Genomic DNA, 16,603 nt, shown 5'->3' on the forward strand with positions numbered 1-16,603 from the left:
TACATTTCTTATCGTTAGGAATAAAATATAACAATGTCTAGATTCTAGAACAGTGGTACTCAACCTTTTTTGGTTCACGGCACACTATTATACATTACGAGTTTTTACGGTACACTCACGCACTTGACAACCACAACATCTTTGGCAACTTCGCCGAAGACATTAGTTATCGCCACACGCCTAAATATGTATGACATTTCTCCCGGCACATCTAGTAGATCTCGCGGCACAGTAGTGTGCTGTGGCACACCGGTTGAGAACCACTGTTCTAGAACATGAAAAAGTAGAGCTTGCGTTCTCGTTGGTTGTTTTGCTATACGTTATACCATCTTCAGTTAAAGCTTAATTAAACATTTTTTTTTATGTTTAGAAGCAATGATTAAACACGATAAATTTAATAAAAAACAAACTTGAACCAGAATAAACATGTTGTTTATAATTTATATCGTTTTGTGGTCAATAATTGTACAAAATTTCATCAACTTTTATAACTGCAGCAGAATCATAATATGGATTAGTCTACATCACTTCAATATTCGTTTAAATTTAAACAGAATATTTTATTTGACAACAAACAAATCATTTACAATAGACGTAACAAGAAGTATTTTGTTATAATATTATAATATTTTTATGCGACAATTATTACAATATACTATTAAACATTTCAACGTAATCATAATAACAAACTGTATGCGTTTACGAACCAGACATAAAAAAAAATAATAATGAGGGGCGTTGTTGCCATGTAGTGTTGAATCTGACAAATCTAGAATTTATTCCCAGAAGTATTGGAGCGTGCCGTTAGTAGTTTCAATCCTATGCAATACGTATAGAACGATTTTGTGGAATGACAATCCTCCCTGAAAAAAATTCTCTGCACGTTTTCATTGTGGGGTAACACAATTATTCTATATTTCGGTCACGTGTAAACGCAAATGTAAAATTATGTTTAGTAAGTACCCCATATAGCGAGTACAAGTGCGGTATGGTAACAGATAATATTATATATACATATAATGGGTGTGTAGGGTGGGCGGGTAAAATGGTTGGAAAGAGAACGTTTGCAAACACCAGTATAGCATTGCATAGGTATTGTACTCGTGTATTATAAATTATAATAATCCAAATTTAACTAATCGATAATAATTATTTGCTGAATCAATGTGCCAACAATAAAGTTTAATATATTATATTATAAACATTATATAATGGTATAAAATAAGTATATGACGTTGCACGCCACTACGCCACCACCCTTATCGTGACAATCGACACGATAATATATAATAGTTTGCCACATTTCTACTCCTCGGGCGTTATGATAAAATAAAAAGTTATTATTATTATCATTATTATTGCTGCTATTCCAAAAGTTTTCATATGACATATTATTTTAAATCACATTACCCGCGAGCGGAATAAAATGAAAAATGTGAATAAATTAATTTACGACAAAACTATTATTATTTTTCATCGAGGTTAAAATCAAGAAAAAAATTGCACGAGCTTAGGATATTATAATAGAGCGACTTCAGGGGTGAATGGTATAGATATTCGTCACGCTTCGATCGTCTACAGTTATTCAACTGCTCAAGTGACTGTCACACGTCATTATTACTATACATATTTTTTATGCAATTAATGTAATGATAAATCATATTATTATCAACACATTTCAAACCGTATTATAAATGTTAAATTTTCGCGAAACAAATACAGATATGCATGTACATAAAATATAAGCATATTTTGCGTTTATAAATATTACTTAGTCAACAATCGGCGAAAACGTCAAGACTTGAGGGTTAAATTTAAATTACCTCTAATCTTTGGCCGTATCTCGGGATTAACAGTTAACTCGGTTTTTTTAAGAGTCGTCTTCTTCGGTGGGGGGGGAGGAACTACAGCTAGAATTGTCCAAAAAATAATCTCCATGAGATAGGTGCCGTGTTTGTCAAATATTATAAACCATACCTGGAGACGAAGTGTACAATATTTTCATTTCAGTCCATTTAAGCTGTGTCTAAAACGTCGTCAGGCTGTAAATCGTATTATTTTTGTTTAGTTTTTAAAATTCAGTTTGGTATTCTAAATATCAAATTATTATTATTGATGAATATATCGTTCCCACGCTGCACGATTTAAAATAACGTACCTCATCACGCCGTATTAAAAATTACTTTCTACGTGCAATGATGATTTAGAAGGCTGCGAAACCTGCACACACCAGAACTACGTATAATTGAATTTACGGTTTCGATTTTGAAAATCGAATAAAGGTTAGGATACAGGTATTCGTTTGGCGGGTGGGTACTCACTACTTTGTACCACACGGGCGTGCATTTCGTCGCTGGAAATAACGGACGAAAATTAATGTGTAGCCGATTTCGCAATATATTAATTACACGCTCCGACGCGAGACATATTATTATAATATAGTGCCGGGGGACGTATCGAATTAGGATCGGACGTATTAAATTTTTTAAATATGATAACGTGCAGACGTATCGGTTTTGCAATAAAACAATATTATCATTATTACCATGCATTTCCGTCGCGCAGTAATCAATAAGCTGTCGCGAATCGATTGTTAATCCACACACGCACAAACCGTTCGCGAAACCGCCTGCACCGCGGACGTGGTTTGTACGCATGTCATCATTATAACCGTCTCGTATTGAAATATAATAATATATTACACGCGTCTTACGGGCGCAATTCCGAGACTTTGATATAATCCGCTCAGTAATCAAACAATAACACGTTCGTTCAAAAGGAATATCGTTCGTTTCAGCCGTTCTGGCAAACTCATATACCTATTATAATATTATAATATTATTGCCGTACACCGCGTGTGACGCGGCGGCGGCTCGAGGTAAACGAGAACGGTTTAACGCGACATTATTTCGCATGTCTTACTATACCCGACGACTGTTCTAACCAAATTATCCGCGCGAATTTCACGTGATAATGTTATTGGCGTTTTATCGTTATTTTTGGGAGCGTTTTCGACTGAGCGGGGCCCCCCTTTTAAACGCTTTCGTATCGAATAAAATAATAATCATCGTGCGCAGAGTGGTCGACGTGGGTGGGACGGAACGGCGGGATGGCATCGCTCCACTTTTCATGGCTCGCGTAATTTTCCATCCCTCCGTTTATTTTGAGCCACTTCGGCCACCGTCGTGTTGCACACTATGGATAATGTCTGTATATAAGCCGTCGTTCTGAGCCGCTTTGTTGTTCGGAGAGAGGTATACCTGATTTAAAATATTGTCGTTTAGATTGCTCGATGGCTACAATATTGTAGACTGTTCAGAATTGCTTAATTTCATGAATTTCATGAAAACTGCTGTCCACCGACCGCCAACTAGGTCTACTTATACTTTTTGTATACGATTACACAGAAATTTAGAACTTACCGTGCTATAATTAAAACGCTCCTTTAATTAGATCCCCGAGATTAGCTATAATGATACCCAAATTGATCTATTTAATTTTAACTTTATTGCGTCTTTTTGTAATTTTATTATTAGATATAGGTATGTATTATCGGTAATTTTTGTTTTTATAATTTTATTATATTCGTTAGTAATTGAATTTGTAATTAAATTCTACTGTTTCTTAAATTAACTTTATTATTACTACACATAATAATATTTAATAAATGGCTGGCATAAACTATACCGGGCGATTCACCTCCAAGCATGTTTTTCTTTTAAAAAAATCATCGTTTTGGTATTTTTTTAGATGCTGAACAATAAAAATACTTTTAGGTCAGTTTGATTTTATTGCCGATCTCACATAATATCATTATTATCATTTCGTAAGTGTATTCCCACTATTTTTTTTATACAGCTATATTTTAAGCACTATACCTACGTCATATTACACATTCCGGATTACGGCCTAATTACATAAATAATTAACAATATTTTACGCCTCGGGGTATATTAAATCATGTAGATGACTGAAGTGACAAGTCGAACCGTTCAACAGTAAATTAATAAATGCGCTGTGTACCTAAGTAGGATCACGTGAAATGTTATTCCCGAGGAAAACATCAAACTTTTATCGTTGGGTTTTCTCAATCTGAAAGTTCGGAGTGGGTCTCCTATACTTTACAATAATATAATATTCCGTATTATTGTTATTGTTATTATTTTAATTATTATTATTATTATTGGTATGGCATTATGACGTCTTCTGGCGGAAGGTATCTACCTGAAATCCGTAAAACGTTCTTTTTTTTTTTGTTACAAAACGACTTATCATGGGTAGACATGGACATATGGTGACATCATTGGTTGCTGTAATGAAAGTATATTTAAATAAATAATTAAATAATGACATAATATATATTGTTGGATGAACAAAATTATCCCTTGAAATTTAAAATACATAGATGACAGCATATGAGTCTTTCCCGACGGGGGATAGGCTATCATTACGTATAACTTCTGATTTTCTCTTTGTATGTATGTATGTATGTATGTATGTATGTATGTATGTGTGTGTGTGTGTGTGTGTGTGTGTGTGTGTGTGTGTGTATGTCTATATTATTATAAATCTTATTTCGTTAACACAAATTACAGTTCTTCGTTCATAGGGATCGTAACGCCCTGCCTGTGGTTTTAACGGTATCCGTTTCCCGAGACAAGCGCCGAAAATTTTTCATTTTCCCAAAGAAAAATTGTCCACGCTGCTCCATATTATTATGCACGTGCAGCTTGATCCCCACATACTTATTCTGAGGTTCTATATCATACGTTTACACTCCTTCCAAACCTAATCTAAATAGGAATAAAATAATTTTCCCCGACATCCGAATCGTTATTTGTGGTCATGCCATGAATATCGAACGATACAATAAGATTTTTATTAGTACTGTTTTAATATTATGATGTTTTCGGCCACCGAGTTGAGCGAATCATCGCTATATTTTCGTGTGGTGATTTCGCAATAAATTATTCGTATAATCGTATAATCAAATGTGTATATTCTGTTTATATACAGAATTTTAACGTTGACGTTGTGCAAATAATAATAGATATGTTGGTATGTGATTACAATAAAAACACGAAAATCCGAAGACAAATCATTTTAATAGTAAATATTACTTAACATATTTTATAGAATTTTTATTAATTTTGTTATTATGTTATTTTTTCTTTTTTTATATATAAATAAATAATTTAATGAAGCTTTGGTGGCGATTGCCATTTGCTGACAATTGATATATATATTTTTTTTATGTTTATAATATTAATTTTTACAATGATAATTTGTTTTTTACATATGTTCTAACTGTTTGTTTTAAATTTTCTACATCTATTTCTTTTGTGAAGCTTATCACCTGTTTGATTGTTGACACGTTCGGGCCTAGGGATTGATACAGAAACTCTGAAATTTCGTGTTTAGTTCTGGCAGCTTCTGTTGGTCTGTATTCGACGAATATATGTTTGATTGTCAGTTGAACTCCACATGTTACACATTTGATTTGCTTTCATTGCTCATCAGATGACCGTGTGTGTAGCAAGTATGTCCTATTCTTAAACTTGTTATTAATACATCTTCTTTTCTGTTAAGATTTGCAATGTTTTTCCAACGTCCTATTGTGATCTTAATTTCGCTGATCTCGGTTTCTTTTTTTTCCATTTGAGTGACCATTTTCGATAATCGCAGTGTTAATAAAGATCTTAGTTTATTATGTTATAAAATATATGGTCTACGTTTATATTGTACTTTATAGATTTATATTTATACTGTAACTTGTAATACACGTGTATCGTAATGGCCATAATGGAACCTCATATAAAGGGGTTTGGTCGTTACCTATACAATTTGTTTCGTTACAATTCAAAAGTTGGTGTTCCACCTTGCACTTGCACGATAAACATATTTTGTTTTCAATATTAATTATATGCGTAGGTACATAACACTAGGTATACATATTTAAATATTATATTATATACAGTATGCACGCTAAACCCGATAAGCTACTAAATTGTTTCGAACAGTTAACATAATATATTATAATTATATTAAATAAGCGTGTAATTTATGTGAACGATTTAAAGAGCTGGTATTGTTTAGGCTTTGAAGACAAGAATATGGATTAAATGGATGAATCAATTATTATTAGCTCAAAGGTTTATTTCTCAGAATTATTAATATGATTGTTGCAATTATAAGTCGACAATATTGTTGTATTTTTGTTTTTTTTACAGTTTACTTGTATAAAGTATTCTAGCTTGCAGTAGGTAATACAAAACCAGCAATCACAATTCACAAAGATTTACAACTAATCAAAACATATTTCGTTTGAAGTCAATTAGCGTCCCCACACACACAGTACCAGGGTAATGTACCTTAGTAGTTGAAGCCTTAATCTAAAAAAAAAACAACTATTAAACTGTACTGTATACCTAATTTGAGGTTATTATATTCAAATTAATAATTTGTTAAAATTAGTAGTTTCAACACCTAGATAACATCTACAGAATATAATCACGCATTGAAGCGTGTAATTTGTTAAATTAACTATACTAAATTATAACAATATAGGTAATAGGTAAATTAATATAATTTTAAAGTCTGGAAAACAAAATATGAAAATATTAAATAATAAAAATATTGTGATTTTCATTTAGATAATATTATAACTTATAAGCATCGTTTACCCCAATATAATCTGTTGAATCAAATAAGGAATAATATTTCGAATTTCGATCGTACATTACCGTATTTCTGTAATATATCTAAACCGAATGTTTATATTATTTCCAAAATGGATTTATATATTATACACAAACATTCTTTGATCAAGATAATACGTATCTGTCCTGTCGCATTATCTCATATTAATATGTACATTGGACGTGTATTATAATAAATAATAATGTCGTAGGTATATACCATAACTTAATGGTAATTCATTAAATCGATTTTATTAGGTTATCAGGTACTTACTATAAAAATGTGTTGTATAAAATAAGTCCCTTGTTATGGTAAAATAATTACTATAGTTTATTATTTGGAAAACAAATCAACGTTATTTTGTATGTAACACTGTCATCACATAAGGTCTATCGGTATCTACACTAATAATTTCAAAAAGTTAGTACTTACAATAAATGGTGGTATTGAAAAAAATTTTTTTTTTAAGAATTACAAAATTGAAAACAAACAGTTTTTATTTCATATTCCAAAACAGAATATTTTTTGGAGAACTTCTAAGTAAGTACATAAATATAATTTAAAAAGAGTAAAGTTACCCATAAGTATTTAAAATGTTGACAAAAGCGGTAGTAGACCCCGTGGCTTCAACAAATGTTATAGGAACATATTATAAATTATTTAGATGCAATGTATACAAATTCAGTAAACAAAAAATTACACGCTCTAAAGAAGTATACATTGGTCGGTTTAACAATAATAATATTGATACTAATAATAATACCGGTATGAAATATAAAATTGGGTCAATTATAACAAAATGAAAAAATAAAAAAATATTGATGACTTCGATTTTTATGCAAATGTTTTCTTCTGTTTTTCCACCCTCATTTTAAGTTTAATTTGTTTATTATTCTAGGTGTAATCAATATTTAAATTATTCAGAAAAAAAACACGGATTTTTTTATATGCGTATCCCCCAGACGCATATTTACCACGTTTATTTAAATATAAATTTGGACGTATACTCCAAGAAATTGTATTCTCTTTGAAATGAGAAAACTAAAACAAGAGGAACAACAATCGAATTATAAAATCGCGAAGAATTTGGCTAAACAATGGTTTCAGACACGCCCGCATGTATTATTTCAAACGATGGTGACTAGTGACTACTTAACGTGGTTGGGGGAGATAGTGCAGCAGGCCGGGAACTTGTTTTAAAGCCACAGAATTAATACCGACGACGTATTTTAATAGAATTTATCTCTTAAATCAATCAATAGCCGATGCTAAGTTCACGAACACAATTCATAATGATCTTAGTCTGATAAAAAATAGCTTTGTTGTTGGGTGGTCGGTACTGTGGTACAGTGGATTTACTTAACTGCCTCGTTGGTATAAGATACCGCGCTGTATGACATTTTTTTTTTCATGACTCGAAGCTAAAAAATTATTTTGATTTATTTCAAACATGTTTAAGAGATTTAACGGTTTGTGAACATTGTTAAGAATTAATGAATCGTACCGATTTCTACACTCTGATATTATTACTATTATTGTTGTTGTTGTTGTTGTTGTTGTTGTTGTCGTTGCGCGAACCGCGGAACAAATCGAAAACCAATCAAAGCTAACGAACAATACGGCGTTTCACAACTTACAAGTACCCACCTACCTGTCTATACTCATTACTCAAATAAACAGAAACAGACATTATGTGCGTCATAGAAACATTTACAGTACCATCCAGGTATCATGTGTGTTTGCCGCAACCACTGAAGTCCTGCGTAATTTCAATTTGACGTTTTCGATTATATTATATACGCGCGGAAGGACTACTCACGAGGGAGGGGATTGCGAGGTGGGTCGGCGGGGACGCTGAAAAACTTCACCCTCGTTCCCTTTCACTCACTCTCTTCTACCCGTTCACAAACATACACACACACACACACACACACGCACACGCACACGCACACGCACACGCACACGCACACGCACACTATCACAGTTTCGTTCAGATTCATTAAACAAATTTAATTACCTACCCAAATAAATGGGAACGTCATGTTTGTGGACTCGCAGCGCGTTGATCTGCTGCTGCTGCTGCTGCTGTAGTTGTGAAGCGAGTATATTATATTATGTATAAAATAGATAATATAATTACGCATTTCCACTATAAAATAAAAATATAATTATTACTATTATTATAATATAATATGTTCGGAATATTATAATATTATTATGGCCGGGGCGGTGACGTTGATCTTCTCTTAATGCATTTTTAATTAATTGGGAGGGTGAAAAGAGAATCTCTGGCACCGATGCTGCGCCGCTCGACCTTTTCCAAGGATAATAATTTTTATATACAACGAATTAAAAACGAAAAATCTTTTATGCCATCGGTTTTGTTGTTCATTTTACACCAAGTCGCCGGGCGCCTCAGCTATATTATAATATACATATACTTTTAATTTAGTTTTCAAAACGAAACTGGCATACACACACATACACACACCCATATATTATAAAATGTCTGAGTGCGTTTCTTCTAATCGACTTGGAACAATTGAACGATAAATAAAGTTGTTCCTTAGCCTTTATAAATAATATAATCATTATGATATCAAAGACAATATATTAAAACTGCATGGCCGTATATACGTATCCGACAATATTGTTGGATACTTCGGTTTTAAAATCCGACTCTGGCAAAACCTGTATTTTTGGCCTTAGCGGATGTGTATACAATTTACGAACTTATCAATTACAAATAAGTAAGTGTTTGTGAGTATAAAATATTCTCAAGTAGCGTTTGAATTGGTCGATTTTAATTCTAAGTATCGATTTTAGCATTAACTTTAAGTCCATTGGACGATATGAGTGAACCAAAAAAATGCATCTGTCGAGTAGCCATTCAACATCTCCTCGAGCATAATCATTTCGTATTTTTGGAAACAAGAAAAACAAATTTGAGTATTTAAAATATATTTTACAGTATTTCTTGAATAAATACTTCTCATGCCTACATTTCATTTTTTCAGCTATCTGAATACATTTTTACCTGATGTAATTTACCTACTGAAAAAATGCATTCAGTGTTGGAGCCATTAACACACAGCCATTAATAAGGTTAATCTGTATCATAGTTAATATTGTTTAAACACTTTAAACTGATCATTTATTACCACGATAATATTTACCTTGTACGATCTCACTAGTCGCACCGTATGCGTTGATATAATTCATTTATCATACGCATTGTGTATGTGTGAGTTAAAACTAGTTTTTAAAAATATGGGCAACTATTAACCGTCGTTGTAGATAATGTGTGAGAGTTTGAACATTAAAATATTCTGTGAATTCCTCAAATGTACGTACCTAAAAGTTCGATAGAACAACTATGATTAGCGCAAACAGTCGATGGTTCGACACAGACGGGTCCAAAATAATTAAACGGCTAGAATACTATGACACCTGATTGTGTACTATTATAACCACTCGAAACAGTCGAAACCCAAATTAAATTCCGTGTTATGCTCATGTTAGTTGAATATCATTCTAAACTCGTTGGTACCTATTTAATATGGGCAATATGGCTAGTTGTAGACGATAAGTTGTATTGTACCTATTTTTCACTTCAGCTCGGTACATTGTATGGCTCCTGTCGGTTTAGAATTCCATTATTGTACATCGTTGTAAACAACTTTCTGGTTGTCCTAATATCATTCTCTTAACTACTTATTTCAAGTTAACATTTAACCTTAATATTAGTGTACCATAAAGTATAAGAATTAAACCTATAAATAATGAAAAGAAAATTAAAATTACCGGCGGTTCACATATTATTCGTAATTATTGTATTATACTAGCAGTTATGATATTAATTTATGAATTATTCTGCAGACGAACGTTGTTTTTTTGATTAGTATCTGGCGATTGATAAATCAAAAACAGTTATTATTTTGACACTATAGCTGAAAGTTGCCTAAAATTTGATGATTTAATTACTGAAACATAGTGAAACTGTAATTGATTGAACTTTTAATATAATGTTATTTTTTTGTATCTCGTCAAGGATTCAAAAATGAGCGCGCCAGTATGATTTAATCAGTATTCACCGTAATATTGCTGTCACTGAATTTTAAATCCAATTATTATAAATTCGAGTTTTTTTTCATTTCTGTAGGAGCTTATAATTAAGATATTGTTTTTTTCCGTTTTTCAATATACCGTGTAGTCGGTTGTCAGTGCTAGACAGTTGTAGGAGGGGGGGGGGGGTGGTAGAAAGTTCACGACCGCACGAAAAAAAATTGAACCATTAAAAGCTCTGCTAAAACTACGTCAATGGTATATTTGTACAATTATGTATTATATCCCTGTCACGTTGTTATGTTATGCATATTGCATAGCAATACATATAAGTGGGAGTTATTAACAAATCGTTTACAAAATACAAATTATCCGCATGCACTCATTTTAAATGCTAGCAATGGAAAAATTCTGAAAAAAAATCAAAAGTGTTTGAACAATTGGCGGTTACGAAATCCTTGTTTGAAAACTATCGGAGATCCAAGTTCTCGTCTCTTTCGATACATCCAGATTTCCTATTTTGGAATTTATATTCCATTTCTCATGACTATATAGAGCGGTTGCTACAAAACAAAACGCTAGTTTAAAAAGAAGAAAAAAATGACATGTGATTTAAGTTAGCGAAAATATATTTTAAAGCACAAGTGTATAATTTAAATTTAAATTTAAATTGTGATTAAAATTAAAAAAAGTAAGTATAAAAAAATGTACAGGTTATAGGAACTAAGTACATAATATTATTTTTTTGAATTCTATCCAAGTCGTGTTTGTACTTTGTAGTATGTGCATACGGTCGCGTAGATATTGTAGCATATAATATATTTATTTTATATTTTATATAAAACAGTACAGCACTATAACCGGAAGTCCCGACTCTAAATTATATAGACAGTCTTCACAGTGAAATACAATCTAAACACTAAAAATATATCATCGTAATAACGCGGAGGCCTGATTAGAAACGAAAATGCAAATGGTCCACATAACACGTTTACGATAATTCATAAAAGGTGCGTTAATACGCTGTAGTTATGACGACGTTTGCCAGCATTAAGTAATAAGTAGATATAGATGGCCTGTATGTACCCTCACTAGCCGACGTAAAGCCGAAATCAGTGTTAGCGGTGGTGAAGTAGTTAAGCCAAGTCGTTTCATTCATCGAATAGTTGGGTCCTAGTTGTTGGCGTAATCCGCGAATAACATTACCTATACGATTTTATACTCACTATATACGATCGTATTGGGCGCTGTACACAAATAACATTTACCCAATCGTGTTGTAAACAAATTATATCCATATAATTATTTACTAAAAAATACTAAAATATCGATTAAGTAATAATAACCGATAGTTATTAATAGTGTATTGAATTGGACCAGCGCCGGGCGGTCCAGGTGTACGCGGCTTACGGCAATCGTGTAATATGGTTTTAATAATTCGTTTCGTTTGAATTTTCTGCTAATAATGTTTGTCTGTACTTCCTGATTTCTCGTCATCACATGAAAATAAAATTACTCCCAGACACTGATGACCGGCTCATATTTTGAGCGACCCACCGAGATTTTCTCGGTAGCGCACCGGCGCTAACCGGGGCCTGTATAATTGGACAAAGGTAATAATATTGCACAAACAATATGATTACAACGCGCATTGGATCGAACGGTCGGCGTCGAGAGAAGAGTGAGGAAAAACGCAGAGGAGATTTGGTCAGTCGAGTCTATTATTATACACAAACGAGTGTATGATGGTAAAAATCCGTCACCGTCTGCGTGGCCTTTCGCGCAGAGGCCGTACATCCCGGTATGACGGCGGGGGGGGGGAGTTGACCTTATTTGCCCCGGCAACTGCTCGGCGGACTCGGGTGAGATTGGTGGTGAGGAGGAGGAGGAGGAGAAGTAGAAGTGTGTCTATTTATTTTTACCATCCCTTACGGGTGCCCATCGTCAACCGACCCCCCCCCCCCCATCGCAATCGTTCGCCCCGTCGACCCATCGCCGAACCTATTGTGGAGCACCCGCAGTGACGCGTATATAGCAGTCCTTCGCCCGCCGCCCCCTCCACCGCAGGTATATCGCGTGACCTATTCAATCCACGCGATAAACGCGGCGGAGAATATACAGGGCGTATACCGTGACGATACAGTAAGGACATTTGGACGAAAAACCACGGCCAAAACACTGTATCCTTGTGTACAAATGTGTGTGTGTGTGTGTGTGTGTGTGTGTGTGTGTGCGCGTGTGCGTGCGCTTATATAACACTATAACGGCTTTACGCCAATTTCCGTGTCTTCCGACCGTGTACGCACACACAATACGACCAATGGCGGCGGCGACGATGGGGCAAACGATCCAACGGGGTCAGAACCGGTGTATATATATATATATGCACACACACATTATACCTATATAGTATGTATAATGTATATATATACATATATATTACTAGCTGTTATGTATCGTACTACGATTTCGATGGTGCTAAATAAGACCTACGCCGCCTCCTCGTCCTCCTACGGTGCGAGCTGCACGACGAAGGGAGGGAGGGGGGGAATTTATAAAGCTACGGTTTATCGCATACAACAATCGGCGTTTAAATATCAAAAAAAAAACAAACTTCTCGCTCGGAAATTAGTACCCGTTATACAGGGTGATTCGCCGAGTGCGCTCGCCCCCATTTTACGTTTAATAAAGCGCGAATTTATTGAAATTCTCATTTTGGGAATGTTCAAATATTGTACTCGAACACCGTTTTTTTTTTTACAATTTTTAATTTTTTTTCTAGTATGGCGAGTGTACTGTAGGGATACAAAATTATGTTTTTCAAACGAGCATTCCATTTTTACGGTATATTATTTACCGGATAATTTTTTTTGAAAATGTTGATATAGGTTCGTAGTTCAACATTTGAACGATAGTTGCTTCTCTGCAGTTATTAAAACATTTACTCTAAAGATAAAAATCCTTAGCAATGGCCAATGAGGTTACAGAAATATGAAATATATTTTATATTGGATCTAGTCTTTATTATATTTGGAACACTTTTACAAATTTTAAAAATATATGTTGATAGATCAATATTAATTACTAAAATGTTCAAGACACCATTATAGGCTCCATTATTCATTTATTCCACAATCCCAATGGACCTATTGGCTATTACAGACCAACAACACAAAATTAAATGTCTCAAAATTCACTTGTTCAAATTTTGATCTCTATACGTCAATATTTACAGGGAAAATATCCACAAAATAATTATTTACTATTGAAAAGATACTCATTTGAAAAACAGAAGTTTGTGTCTCCACAGGACTGCAATCCTTTAGAAGTACAACAAAATTCAGCCTCCACATATACTTAGGTATATGATTGATCAACACAAAAATCAGATTATGAACTGCTAAATAATGAGGGGGTGATCGTGTCTGGTGAATTGCCCTGTGGATATTATGTGGATGGGTGAGCAATTTTTTTATCATCGAGATTTTTAGTCGAAGAAACGGTGATCGGGTTTACAGCGCTCTGACGAAAACTGTTCGGATTTGTTCGCGTGAAAATACTGCGCGTGTCAAAAAAAAGGCCGAATATTTTTTTCCTCCAAAATAATCATCATAAGTGCTTGGTAGTTTTACCCGGTCAATTCGCACTCGTTCGACTCAAACATGTTTTTTTTTTTTTTGCTAACCTCTCGTTCATTACAACGCACATAGGCACACGTGACAATAGCGAAATATTATAATACTTCAATAATAATGATATTATAACAAATATTAAGCTCGTCGTCAAACGAATAAACAATGATAATTTAATTATTATTATTCGCGAACTCGATCGAATAACACACTATTATGTTCATTAAGCGTTTAGAGCCAACTCCGTGTACGTCTCGCGTTCTTTTCGCCAATAATAATAAAATCAAAAATAATGCCTAAGTATTTATACACTTGAAATGATGATCGACCTACGTAAAATACTAAAATGCACATATTATTTGACATTTCCACAAGATATGCGCGTGTTCGGTGGTCGTATACCGGCATAACTATATGCATGGGTACCTACTCCTGGCGGCGCTAATCGTTATGAACATAAATCAAACGCGTCGACGAATATTCGTCGTATTTTATTATTAGTGGGTATGGGCAAATGTCTCGACGGATAACGCAATAGGGATCTTAAACATTTTTCACCGGTTTCGAAAATAACGGAAAGAATAATAATATAGCACTCCGAGGAGTCATTCAATTATTTTCTTTATTTTCACGCTCTGACTGTGTGATGCTTGAGGAGCCGACGTGAATGGCAAAATTAGCGTAAAGCCATTTCTGTTCAGTCACTTTCACGCATCAAAGTACCTGCGCTTTTTTTCCGCACTTCCCCAGAGGATTTAATTTCCGGTGACTTTTTTTCTCTGATTCGGGGATGACAATTTTTACTGTAATAATAAATTACAAGACAATTTACGATGGATTATAATGTATATGCGTTAGGTACCTAACTGTATTTCAAATAATATATAAACACCCCCCCCCCCATTTGATATGGACGTCATCTATAATATATTATACAATATTGTGTAATTTTTTTTCATGATGAAGTTAAATAATAATATGTAAATCTAATAAAATACCTCACACCTGTATGTCTTTTACATGAATTATACTATTACGCTGATACTTTTCAATTTTTCATCCTGTCGTGCAGGTGTTCTCTGCTCAGGCGGAGAAGTAATCGTTTGTCTTTGTATTATACATTTCTGCGTTACTAATTGATACACATTTTCAATGTTCAAATGCTCAAAGTTGTCATTATAATTTACAGCTTTTAAAAGATAAATCGATGTTCGTTTAGAGTTATAATGCGATCCCGGTCCTGGATCGTTGTGCTCACTCGTACTTATGTACGGGCAGAAGGGATACATTTATTGTCAGGGTCGATCCATCTGAAAATCAGATTTTATGAATTTGTTTGATATCACGGCTAAATAACGTTAAAAACTACAACAAAATGATTACATTACCAATGATATAGAAGTTAAAGTCTGTAGGTACCTACATTTAATGTTTTATTTAAAATTACACAAATTAAGCATGTTATAAGTATAATATCGGATTTCAAAATAATAACAAGAAGTATCAAATATAAGAACATATTATTCTTACAATACATTTTTGATTTTTCGAAACATCTCGAATTTATTTTATTTTCATAGTTGTGTTTTAACTATTTTATGTGTCAAAAAATATCAGAAAATGTTCGACTGACAAGTTACGACATTTCAGAGTTTTGAAACTAAAACTATAATAGTATGTGTATTGTTATTTATCTTATTTGTAAAGTGAAAAGTTTTGAAGAAGAAGTTAAGTGAAATGTTGATGTATCTTTATTTAATATTAAATCATCGTATTAAAATGTTAAGTACAGTGGTATTTAATTAAATTAAAATACACACAACAGTAGAATAATAGAACATCAATTCTGTCGAATACAGATATAAAAATACACAAATAACCGAAATCGATATTAATTATAGTTGAGATAATATGTATGATGTATCTATTACAAAAATATTTTTAAAAAAAACTATTTCGAAAGTAAATTGTAATACTACACTCAACTATATAACACAATGACATTTTCAAAAAAAATTTATTTTATCAAAGAATTTGAAATTTCAATAAAATAATTACATGAAAACTTTATAATATATTAAAAGACGTGTATTTGCCGGCTTTTCCAATTTCCCGTAATTCTATAAAATTAAAAAATTATTTTTTATACTTTAGTCGCTACCATAATAATTCTAATTTTTGCTCACCAATCGACTGCCCGATACTTA

At 33.2% G+C, this 16,603-nt stretch overlaps 1 protein-coding gene and 1 pseudogene across 1 annotated transcript in view; one reads left to right on the plus strand and one right to left on the minus strand.

Annotated features, from left to right (window-relative positions):
- Positions 1-16,603, plus strand: part of LOC111027643 (octopamine receptor Oamb) — a 58,622-nt gene that overhangs the window by 19,893 nt on the left and 22,126 nt on the right. The gene's annotated exons all lie outside the window — the stretch shown is intronic.
- LOC111027644 lies at positions 5,217-6,481 on the minus strand (annotated as a pseudogene).

Source organism: Myzus persicae, unplaced genomic scaffold, assembly GCF_001856785.1.
Source record: "Myzus persicae strain clone G006 unplaced genomic scaffold, MPER_G0061.0, whole genome shotgun sequence".
Lineage (NCBI taxonomy): Eukaryota > Metazoa > Arthropoda > Insecta > Hemiptera > Aphididae > Myzus > Myzus persicae.